The 12,334-nt window shown below is 38.3% G+C and overlaps 1 protein-coding gene and 1 pseudogene across 2 annotated transcripts in view; one reads left to right on the top strand and one right to left on the bottom strand.

Annotated features, from left to right (window-relative positions):
- LOC149843236 (uncharacterized) overlaps positions 1 to 12,334 on the top strand; it is a 35,536-nt gene that overhangs the window by 22,764 nt on the left and 438 nt on the right. The window lies entirely within an intron of this gene.
- Positions 8,573 to 11,323, bottom strand: LOC149843237 (L-type lectin-domain containing receptor kinase S.1 pseudogene; annotated as a pseudogene). The gene has a single exon (XR_016430857.1). The product of XR_016430857.1 is annotated as an L-type lectin-domain containing receptor kinase S.1 pseudogene (transcript).

The following is a 12,334-nucleotide window of genomic DNA, read 5'->3' as shown; positions in this document are numbered from 1 at the left end:
GTGCGATCTTGGTATTCATGATCTTTTTGTTTTAAGTACTTGATTATGTAGAGACTGAAGTATTGTTTTCATACTCTGATTTGAAATGAAATTAAAACTCTTTATATTTCAGTCTTATATTGTACGTGGTTTGAAATGTGTATATCTCGTACATTTTGATTTGATTGTTATCTTTAGTGTAACTGCGCCTAAAGTCTTAACCGTTTTTAAAAATCATTTTCGCATTATAAGATCTGATTTACTTATCCTTATAAAAAAAAAATGGTCTCGAAATTTCAATATTTGAACTATAATTAAGGTTAAAATTTTTGGGGTGTTACACATTATCTCTTTTGAGATATTTTCACACAAGCAAGGTCAATTCATCCCAAAGAGGAGAGAGAGTTTCGTAGTAATTTCTCCCACTCTTATCTCCTTGTTTTGTGGTTTGAACCTTCTCTTGAAAGTATTATCGTGACAAATCCTTTTGCATGAACATATTCTTGAGAAGGATTTATGCATCACAAGCTTTCGTGAACTTCACAATATTGGTGTCTATCTTAAGTTTCATGCTATTTAAGAACCAAGATAGGATTTGAGTGTTTTCGGCTTCCCAATCCTCCCCCTTAATGTGATATTCTTTAAGATCTTTTTCATTTTCTTTATCATCAAAGGCTTTGATTTGATTTCTATCTTTTTTGGTGAGTATGAGTCATGACTCATATGTGGTACCACTCACATGCCCCCAAAGCTTTTTGCCCTTAAGATGACTCTCCATAGCAACAACCCATGCATTTAGCTTGAATGTGATCCGTCATGGGTTCTTTTTTGCCCATCTTTGGAGGAGAGACCAAATGCTTGAGGAAGAATACTTCTTTGCTGCAATCATGAGCTTTGGAGAAGTATCACGTGATCCCAAGAGCCTATGAAAGCAAGAGGAATACAAAAGAGCCATCAAGGCATACAATGATCAAAAGGAGTGCACAAACACAAGTTTACAAAGGGACAATAAACAAGTCAATCAATGGAAAATACAAAAGATCACAAAAGTCACCAATGGGCATACAGAAAAGCACACAAACACATAAAAAATAATAGATCTTTATTGAGAGAAAATGCTTAGAAAAACATTAATCGAATAGGGACAAGTGATCCTTTTTTATACACAAAGTGAGAGGGCTTAAGGGAGCCCAATATGGCTGTTGGGAGCGTCCAATGATTATAAGGGCTTTTGACTAAAAGGCCCTCAATCCTAAATTAAATGACAAAACTAGAACAAATAAAAAGAAGAAAAAAGGCAAATGTGTGTAAAAGTATCTCCAACAAGATACTAAGATCAAGACCTTAATATTCTTGATAATAAACTTGGCACACATGCACAATAAGAACACTTTAGAACACTTGTGCACAAAAGCACAACTCACAAAATCTCACAAATGCACAACGGCATAAAAAATATTGGAATCACTTTATTGAGCACTTGGGCTTTGACTCAAAGCCATAAAAATACAAGGGGAATCCCCTATTTATAAGAAAGCAAAGGAGCCACATAGGGGGCTCCCAAGAGAGTCTTTGGGAGCCCCCAACGACTCTTTGGGGAGCCTTCCTATGTGGCACGAAATACAAAAAAACAAAAAGAAAAAGGAAAAAAGAAAAGGAAAAAAAATAAAATAAAAAGAAAGGTTACAAGCATATTCCAAAATGGAATATGCGTAAAACAGGAATTTACAGAAATATCCTTTTCGGGTGGATAAGTATATATATATATATATATATATATATATACACATAGTACATATGTATATGTATCTCTCTCTATATATATGAGATTACAAATATCGATGCATAATTTAACACCCCCCCTCAAACTTAGGGCATGATGACCGAAAGTTTGCCAAGGAAAAAGTTGAATCTTGGTGCACATAAGGCTTTGGTGAAAAATTCTGCCAACTGATACTCTGAAGTAATATAAGGTAGATCAATAACTCCTTTCAAGTAAGCTTCACGAACATAGTGACAGTCCATTTCAATGTGCTTAGTCCGCTCGTAGAAAGTATGATTTTTGGCAATGTAAATTACACTCTTGTTATCACAACACAACTTACTTGACCCTTCAATAGTAATCCCTATGTCTTTAAGCATTTGATGAATCCATACAATTTCCATGGTAGTAGTTGCCATGTCACGATATTCAGTTTTAGTCGAAGATAAAGAAACTTTTTGTTGCTTCTTACATCTCCACGAGATCAGTGAATCACCTAAGAACACATAAAAACCAATGGTGGAGTGACGGCTATTTGGGTCACCTCCCCAATCAGAGTCAGTATAAGCAATTAATTTTAACTCAGAAGAGGATGACAGAAAAACTCCCTTATTTAGAGTACCCTTTAGGTATCTTACGACTCGTAAGACGACACTCATGTGAACAGAAGTAGGTGCATGTTGAAACTGACTTGCCGTATGAACTGCATGTGAGATATTTGGTCTGGTAATACTCAGGTACATCAACGATCCTACAAGTTGTCTGTAAGGGGTAGGATCAGAGAGATGAACACCAACATCAATTTTCATTTTAGCTCCTACTATAACAGGAGTTTCACAAACCTTATCATCAGTAATGCCTGACCTGTCAATAATCTCAGATGCAAGCTTAGTTTGAGACAAAAAATACCCTTTATGAGAGTATGCTACTTCAATACTCAAAAAATAAGTTAGAAATCCCAAGTCAGACATTTCAAACCTATCCTTTAAAATTGATTTTATGCTTTTAACCTCTTTAAAATCGCTTTCGGTTATAAGCATGTCATCCACATATAGAAGTAAAATAACAATCCCTGCATTGGATTTTCTAACAAACAAAGCAGTATCAGTAAAACAGGATGAAAAACCATTTTCTATCGTTACGGAATTAAACCTATCATACCAAGCCTTGGGGGCTTGTTTCAGACCATAAAGTGCTTTACGAAGGCGAAACACCTTTTCTTTAGCAGACTCCATTCCAAGAGAAGCATCCATATACACTTTTTCATTTAGATCTCCATTTAGAAATGCATTCTTAACATCCATTTGATAGATGTTCCATTTGTTGATAGATGCAACAGTTATAAGACATCAGACAATGGCCATTTGAGCTATCAGGGCAAAGGTATCTTCATAATCAATATCATATTCTTGACTATATCCTTTTGCCACCAAACGGGCTTTGTATCTCTCGAGGGTTCCATCACTCTTAGTCTTAACCTTAAATACCCATCTACACTCTATTGCTTTCTTACCTTTAGGAAGGTCTTGAAATACCCATGTCTTGGCTCTTCTAAGAGCTTCGAGTTCATTATCCATTGCGGCTATCCATTCAGGACATTTTCGTGCTTTCTCGAAGTTTCTAGGTTCTATGTAAGAATGAATGACGCTTTAACATGCTCTATGTTTAAGTGAAAAAGACTCATATGAGATGAACCTAGAAGGAATTTTTCTATGTCTTTCGGTCCTACGAAGGTTTTCCTCATTTTGAGGAGCAGTCCTATCATCATATCTTTCAAGGGCACTTCTGAAAGTATTTCTATCTCTATGAGTATAGGTTATGGGATCTCTATGCAGTTCCTCATTGACATGATGAAATGAAGAGGACACAGGACTGGTTTCATTATCACTTGAGTCATTCTGATTTGACTCATCATCACTAGTTTCACCACCTTCAGTTAAAAGATCAAATAGAAAAAAATAGTCTACATTCTCGTCATTAGATTCAAGTTTTTCAAAACCATTGATATTTTCAAAAAAATTTACATTTTTGGAAACATATAGTTTATCATTTTTAATATCATAACACCAAAAACCCTTTTGAGTTTCGGAATAACCAAGAAAGGCACAAGGAATGACCTTGGGGGAGAGTTTATCATTTTTTGTCAGTAAGGACAAAACATTTACATCCAAAAACCCGTAACCTGCTATAATCAGGTTCTTTTTCATACAATCGTTCAAATGGGGAAACCTTGTTCAATTTTTTTGATGGGAGTCTATTTATGAGATAGACCAATGTAAGGGTTGCCTCAGCCCAGAGTCTTTTCGGAATATTCTGAGAGATGAGCAAGGTTCTAGTTGTTTCAATGATATGCTTATGTTTTCGTTCAGCCAATCCACTTTGTTGTGGGGTTTTTGGACAAGATTTTTGATAGAGAATATCATAACTTTCAAAATAACTTTTAAATTCATTTGAAAAATATTCGCCACCGGAGTCGGTTCTAAGAATTTTTAAACATTCATTGAATTGATTTAAAATCATCATATGAAATGTTTTAAAAATTAAAAAAACTTCATGTTTATGTTTAAGAAAATATATCCAACAAAATCTAGTGAAATCGTCCACAAAAATAACATAGTATGTGAAACCTCCTTTAGATACCACAGGAGCCTGACCCCATACATCGGAGTGAACAATTTCAAAAGTTTTTGTTGTAAACATGGATCTTTGAGTAAACGATAGACTTTTCATTTTTCCAAGAATACATTCATTACATACAAAATTCTCATTACAAAGATGCTTAATAAAAGGCAAATAAGAGATTTTAACAATATTGGGATGCCACAGTCTCTTATGCCATACATGAATATCTTTGTTTTGAGCAACATTACAAAACTGGTTCTTGGGGATTTGGAGAAAATCAACATAGTAGAGGTCTCCTCTCCTAGAGCCTTTCCCAATCAACTTCCCGGACTGGCGATCCTGTATCCAACATTTATTAGAAGAGAATTTTATATTGCAACCATAGTCCGAGAGTTGAGAGACCGAAAGTAGGTTTAAGTTAAGTTTTGGTATAAGACGAATTTTTGGAATAAAAAAGTCTTGCTTTTCAAAATTGACCATTCCTTTAATTTCAAGGTGTTCCATCCACCGTTGAGACAAAAGATGGAAGAAAATTTTTAGAAAAATTGGAAAGAGAACAAGCACTTGGAGTCATGTGAAAAGATGCACCAGAATCTAGTAGCCAAGATGTCTTACCGAGAGATGAGGAGGATGTCATAGCAGCTCCGGAAATGCCTCCCTTGAGAAGAGGTTGTAGAGCATCCACAATTTGTTGAAGGGAAAGAGGCCCATTTGATGAATACGATCGTTCCTCTGGTTGGGATGCTATAGCCGCAACAAGGATTTTCTTCCATTTGAGGCAAATGGGTTTGATATGCCCAGGTTCTTTACAAAAATGGCAAGTTAATTTGCTATAGTCATTTTTGCCATATCGATCATTTTCTCTTTGTCCTTGATTTTTGAAATGAGGAGGTTTGTAAGCCTTCATATTGTTCTCGGATCTTGACACGACATTAACCCCTTCACAATCATCTTGAGAAGAAGATGTAGCAAGGATGCTAGGATTATTCTTACTAATCTACATACGGGTCTCCTCACCACTAAGCTTAGTGATTACATCTTCAATAGAGGGAGATGTGAAGGCGGATAGAAGAGAGGACCGAATTTGTTCAAATTCGGGTCTAAGTCCATTTAGAAAATTGAAGAATCGATCTTCCTCTAGTTGTTTGTGTCTTAACTCAATTGATTCTCCGCTCCATTTTGGTTCGAGCATAGCAAGCTCATCCAAAATAAACGTTAGTTCGGCAAAATATTCTCGAATAGACAAATCGTTTTGTTGAAGGGTCAAAGCCTTCTTTTGGAGGTAATACTTGTGTGATAAGTCCCTTGAAGTATACATTTTTTCAAGGTACAACCAAGCTTCAGAGGCCTTTTTGAACTTAATGATGTTGGCGTTGATCTTGGTTTCTATGGACGAAAAAATCGAAGACAAGATCTTGAAGTTCTTTATCTCTCACTCATCATGCTTTTTTGAATAATCTTCTAGAGCTTTTTATCTATCTTTCCACTCAAGAATCTTAATATCACCTTTTTCAATGATTGTAAGTTTGGGTTCGGGTTCCGGTATTGAACCTTGAACGTACCCCCAAAGGCCCTTTCCTTTGATATGAGCTTCCATATTGCCGGCTCAAACATGATAGTTTGAACCACTAAGTTTAAAACCAAGGGAGAAGTGAGAGTCCTTTTCACCCATTAGAGAGGGTAGAAGATAAAAAATAACACGTACCTCAAATGATTTTCAAGTCTTTCTTGATAAAAGAGGCTTCTAAAATATTACCCGATGAAGATGATCCACTTCAAACTCCAATAGCTTGAAGGCACCTTTTTCGAGGCACTTCAAAAATGAGGAAATGCATGATTCTCCTTCTTCAACGAGGCTCTGATACCATGTAAAAGTATCTTCTACAAGATGCTAAGATCAAGACCTTAATATTTTTTATAATAAACTTGGCCACATGCACAATAAGGACACTTGTGCACAAAAGCACAACTCACAAAATCTCACAAATGCACAACGACATAAAAAATATTGGAATCACTTTATTGAGCACTTGGGCTTTAACTCAAAGCCATAAAAATACAAGGGGAATCCCCTATTTATAAGAAAGTAAAGGAGCCACATAGGGGGCTCCCAAGAGAGTGGTTGGGAGCCCCCAACGGTCACATATGTGACCGTTGGAGGCTCCCCAACGACTCTTTGGGGAGCCTCCCTATGTGGCACGAAATACAAAAAAACAAAAAGAAAAAGGAAATAATAAAAGGGAAAAAAATAAAATAAAAAGAAAGGTTACAAGCATATTCCAAAATGGAATATGCATAAAACAGGAATTTACATAAATACCCTTTTTCAGGTGGATAAGAATATATATATATATATATATATATATATATATATATATATATATATATGAGATTACAAATATTGATACATAATTTAACAATGTGCTCCTAATGGTCAGTACCTATTACATATTTATAGAATAACCAAAATGCACCTAGAGGGCATAACCTATTACAAAACACACACACACACACACACACACACACACACACATATATATATATATATATATATATATATATATATATATATATATATATATATATATATATATATATATATTAACAGTGGGACCTTCTTACAATAAAGGCCTTAGTGGCACATTCTTTTCAAGTTCTGTTATGGGGTGTTTCTTAAACATCACATTGATGATAGCTCTTCATGTTTGTTTAGATTTGGGATCCAAGCCCTATAGCCAAAGTCTATGCATGGTGAGTTGTAGAATGTAAGCCTTTGATCTTGGAAAATTTGCAAAAGAGGCTTCTTACACATTAGGTGCTGTCATGTACTTGAAGAGATTGGAGTCCAACCTTGCCTGTATAGGCAATCATAGGGCTTTAGGGATTTGCTTTGTTTGTGTTGGCTGGAGTTCACTGTGGGGGTGGAGAGTGGGGACAGGATGGGCAACAGAGGATGCTATGTAGGAAAATGGGTGAATCATCTTGAGAAGATGTGGTTTAATGTTGGGAAGTGATGGACGTTACATCTATGATGGATAAAATGCATGTTATTATAAAAAAGAATGTTTCTTCCCTTGACTCTATTCATGCTCATAACCAAATAAATTTAAGATCTTCTTACTTCATCAAATGACTAATTGAACCGAAATGACAATTTTTGTTGAGGTTGTCTTTAAGACTTTTGACTTAAATGTTTAGTCGAGTGTGCTCTGTTTCTCTATGGTGAGCTTGTCTCCCAAAAGGCTGCTCTTTTTATTCTGACCTTTCTTTTGTCTCTTTCGTGATGAATATCCTTTTTTCTCCTTTGAAAAAAAAAGTACTTTCCAAAGCTATATATTCTCATTAAAAAAAGAAGATTTTTCCTTTTCTTGATTGAGAAAAAAAGGCTTCAAATATCATGTTTCAGTCAAGGCAGTTGTAATCCACCTATTTATCAGTTAGCTTATTGTCATCTGTAGGTCTGTAGTGAAGTAACTCTGACCATTTAACGTTCATCATAGAAGTGGCAAGTATTTAGTTATGATCCTAATTCTTTGTTATTGATACCATGTGATATAGTGCGTGTGTGTATTTGCCTGTACATGTGCATGTTTTTGTGCATTTTATGACATGATGAATACATATTTTAGTTCCTTTCAATGCCTGTCATAATATGCCTTTTTGCAATATCTTAACTGAGACATAGTTAAAGATGGGAAAGATGGCTTCCTGTGTAGATCCATAGCGGTACTTACCATTGAGGTTTCGCGAAGTTTATGTCAGGACACATCACGGCTAATTCTGTGTAATAATAAATTATGTGTCATATTTAATTGATTCTAGTATAGTGTAAAATTCCTATTGATTTAAAACTTGATAATGACAAAAGATTGAACTCCAAATGATAGAGCCTAAGGTCACTAGCAGGGGAACATCCATTGCTGATTTGATCTTGAGATCTGTTCCCTCAGAGGTCCACATCCAACAATGTCTAATATTTCTGTGGCTTAACCACATGCATATTTTGGGGTTTCTGGGAAATGCATTCTCATAATATTTAATTTTTCATGTGGATGTCTTCCATTTATGTAAAAAGATTATGAAAATGCAATATGAAGCTGGCTTAAACCAAATGAAAAGGAGAAAAGAAGAAAAAATAATGAAACAAACATATGTACCGGTGACCCAAACAAGAACTGGAAAAAGCAAAAGCAATAAATAAACATAAGCTTGCAAAGGATGAACTCAGATACTTTTCTATTATGGTTTTAAGCTTTGGTCCTTGTCAGTTCCCTACAAATTTTTGACAACAATGCATGTAATGTTCCATTTCTCTCAACAAATCTCATAGTACATGAAGGCAGCATTTGATGGATGCTCATAGGAGATAAGAGTTTCCAAGTGGACTTTCTATTTTTTAGTTGGATCCAATGCCCCATCAATAGCCTTGGTTCTCTCACTGGCTGCTCTCAACCGGCATTACCCATCAGCAGCATCTGACCTGCAACCCTTTTTGCTTGACTGTTCTTTTGAACATGGAAGCATAATTCTCTGTTTCCCAAAAATCTTTGATACAGCTGATGCATCAGAGTTGTGGCATTCACTGAAAATTGAAATAGCCCCATTTCGAGGTGGTTCAGGCAGTTTGTGTCATTGCAGTGAGTGGTCATATATCATTTCCATGGTTTACCAAGGAATTCCTAAACATTGATTATGGTAAGCAAAGGCAACCTAAACTGCATTGTTTTGCTGAATGTCTGTAAAGGTGCTGGACCATTCCGAATCCTTGTCTTGATCCCATTCAAATTGTGAAGATGGAGTTCATGTTTGGGAATCAGAACAATGGTGCTGACTGATGCCATTGGCAATGACAAGTTCTAGACCTCGCAGCAGAAACTTACCAGCTGGACATCAGTGCTTCATGCAGCATCTCCTATATGACCTGGTGGTGATTCATTCTAAAGAGAAAAGGTGATTCTAAAACTTAACCTAGTAGGACACTTAGAACTTGCTTCATGGATGGCCTTTGGTCAGGCTCAGGATGGCAGCAAGCAAGCCCAAGTTTCAGCACTGTCTCCATGTCATTAGCATCATACTCCCCTGCAATACGCTTGTCTACTGCCTCAAGTAATCGGTCAGCAGTGTAGAGCTCGCGCACCCAATCAATGAGTATGGGCTCCTCTTCAATGGGCCTGCGTCCACAAGCCACTTCCAGTATGACAACACCGAAGCTAAAAACATCACAGCTTGTAGTTGGTGCAGTAACACGCCCAAGCTCTGGTGCAAGATATCCAAGTGTGCCTACCACACGCGTTGTCTTCGGTGCCTGGCCCTGCTCATAGAGCCGAGCAAGGCCAAAGTCTCCCAACCGCCCGTGCATGTCTGAGTCTAGCAATATGTTGCTGGATTTGATGTCTCTGTGTAGAACACGTTGCTCCCATCCATCGTGCAGATACATTAGCCCCTCTGCAACATCATTAAGAACGCTACGCCGGCCCTTCCAGTCAAGCAATTGCTTGGGATTGTCGAATATGCGCTTGTCCAGGCTGCTGTTTGGCATGTAGTCATAGACCAGCATGAGCTCACTGCCCCTCCTGCACCACCCACGCATCTGGACCAGGTTCCTGTGCTGCAACCGGCCCATGCTTGATATCTCTGCGATGAACTCCCGAAGCCCCTGCTTAGAGTTGTTGGAGATGCATTTCACTGCAACCTCTATGTTGTTGCTCGGAAGTACTCCCCTGTACACACTCCCAAACCCGCCCGATCCAAGGAGGTTCGTGCTTGCAAAACCATTTGTGGCCTCTTCCAGCTCCTCATAGCTGAACCTGTGAGGCCAGTATTCAAGCTCCCAATCTTCGATCTCTTCCTCTTTGTTCCTTCTCTTCCACCAAATCCAGTAACCTACTGCTCCACAAACTATCAACAGAGCGACTGCAGCAGATGATACACCTGCTATCAAGCCTGTCGATGACGATGATGATGCTGTTTTAAGCAAGAAAACGGGCAGTTTTGATGTATCTAGTGGCTGTGCTGTGCCATTGCTGCTCAAGCTCCAAGCCAGGATTCTTTGGGCCTCAACCCATGTAACGATTGATGCCGAGAAGCCAACATACATTTCCTCGGTGATGAAAACTGAGAGGTTGGAGTTCTGGTAAGAGATCAAGGGCTTCTGAGGCTTGTTCATTCCGGTGGGTGCTATAGTGACATTGATCATACCATTGGTGCCATCGAATTCCACCCATGCCTGAATATTCTTGCCACTCCTCATATCCATCGCCTGGAATCTGGACGTGTTTGAATCCCAGTAGCCGGCAGGCTGCGAGGCAACTGACACTATATTATTGAGATCGATACCAACATGGTTGCCATCCACTTCACCGAATTCAGGATTGAGACCGGTATCAAATTCAATCGCAACGAGCGGTCCGACTAGCCTCTCGGCAGTATTGTTGAACAGGCCAAAATATTGGCCAGGGAGAGCACCAGGGGGCGAGGTAGAAGCAGAGAGCACAAACGTGAGGCCAAAGCCGGGGCTGGTAGGAATTGTTGGGAGGATGGAGAAGATGAAGGTGGTGGAGAAAGAAGCAACACGTCTGCTGCTGTTGTTGCTGCCATTACTCGTGATCATACGCAGAGGTGTAGGGAAGAAAGCGCGGCCGATGGAAAACTGGTTGGTGTCGTTCGTGAGCCGGACGACACCGGATTCAACACGGGCATCCTTCGCAAGGATGAGATCGGTGGTGTTGAAGGAATTGAATCGGAAATCAACTGTGGTCTGTTGGGTGGCTGATGGTTGGATCAAGAAGGCAAAGTTGAGCAGGAAACTGAGCGCTAGAAGAGGCAACATCCGGAGAGAGAGAGAGAGAGAGATGGTCTGCCTTCTCTTACACAAAAATTCTTGCCTATAGTACTCTGTCAACGGCAGAGGATGGATTTGGTGTGAACGCATTGGAGATGGTCCTGTAGCTCGTTGGGGGAGGCTATTTTTTCGTTTGTAGGTTGATGATAACATCAAATACGGATATTTGTGGAGGTAAGTGAAAAGGTGGAGGGAGTTCTTTTTTCTTTTTTTTTAATGATGATGAAGTTCTCCTCTCGAACAACCATATCACCCTTGGTTTTCTGGGTCGGTAGGATTAGATCGGCGCTTTGTCAGATAGTGACCGTAGTAATATCTTCTTATATCTTTTGAAGCTTTGAAAGGGCAAGGCCTGCCTGGCTGTAATGGGTCCTCACATGAGTCAGCATGATGCCATTGGTCTCGGAAAACCAACGGCGACATCCTCATGTGGGCCACTTTAACACACACACACGCGTATATATATATATATAAGAAGAAAGACAGTGAAAAATCTTATTTATTTATTTGCAAATCTGGCTCCAAATGCGATCTACATGTTTGGATTAGTAGAAACCAGTCTTTGGATCTTGTTTTTTCAATGGGTATGTCGGATTTTCTTAAGATTGAAAAATCAAAGGCTGACAGTGTACCGAACTTTTAACCCTTAAAAAATCATAGTTTTACATTGAAAAAGTACAATCCACTGTCAATTCTAACTATTTTGACCATGCTGAACATATCCATGGGATCATATTTGGTTTAAACGCCCTGGCCTTATGAGTTTCAGTATAACCCACAAGTGTAGTCAATATTTCTCCTCTCTCTATCTCTCTCTCTCTCACGCGCGCACACACACACACACACACATATATATATATACTCTTAGTCTCGAGTCATTTTCAAACCATCCTTTTCATCAATTATGTGCTGTTGACGGTTCACCAACAGATTTAGAATCTTATGATATTTGCTGATCATTAAACCTACTAACGTAGTAAATAAACAATGCTAAACACTGCTACAGGTCAGGTCTATCATTTGGTGGCTCAATCTATGCAAATAAAAGTTTGTATCATCATATGGTTACATTTACATTGTTCCTTATTTATTTATTTATCGACTGATTCTTGTTACCACAAGTTCAGAAC

Source organism: Nuphar pumila, chromosome 3 (genome assembly GCF_984573655.1).
Source record: "Nuphar pumila chromosome 3, dmNupPumi1.hap1.1, whole genome shotgun sequence".
Classification (NCBI taxonomy): domain Eukaryota; kingdom Viridiplantae; phylum Streptophyta; class Magnoliopsida; order Nymphaeales; family Nymphaeaceae; genus Nuphar; species Nuphar pumila.
This window is presented reverse-complemented; position numbering and strand designations above follow the sequence as displayed.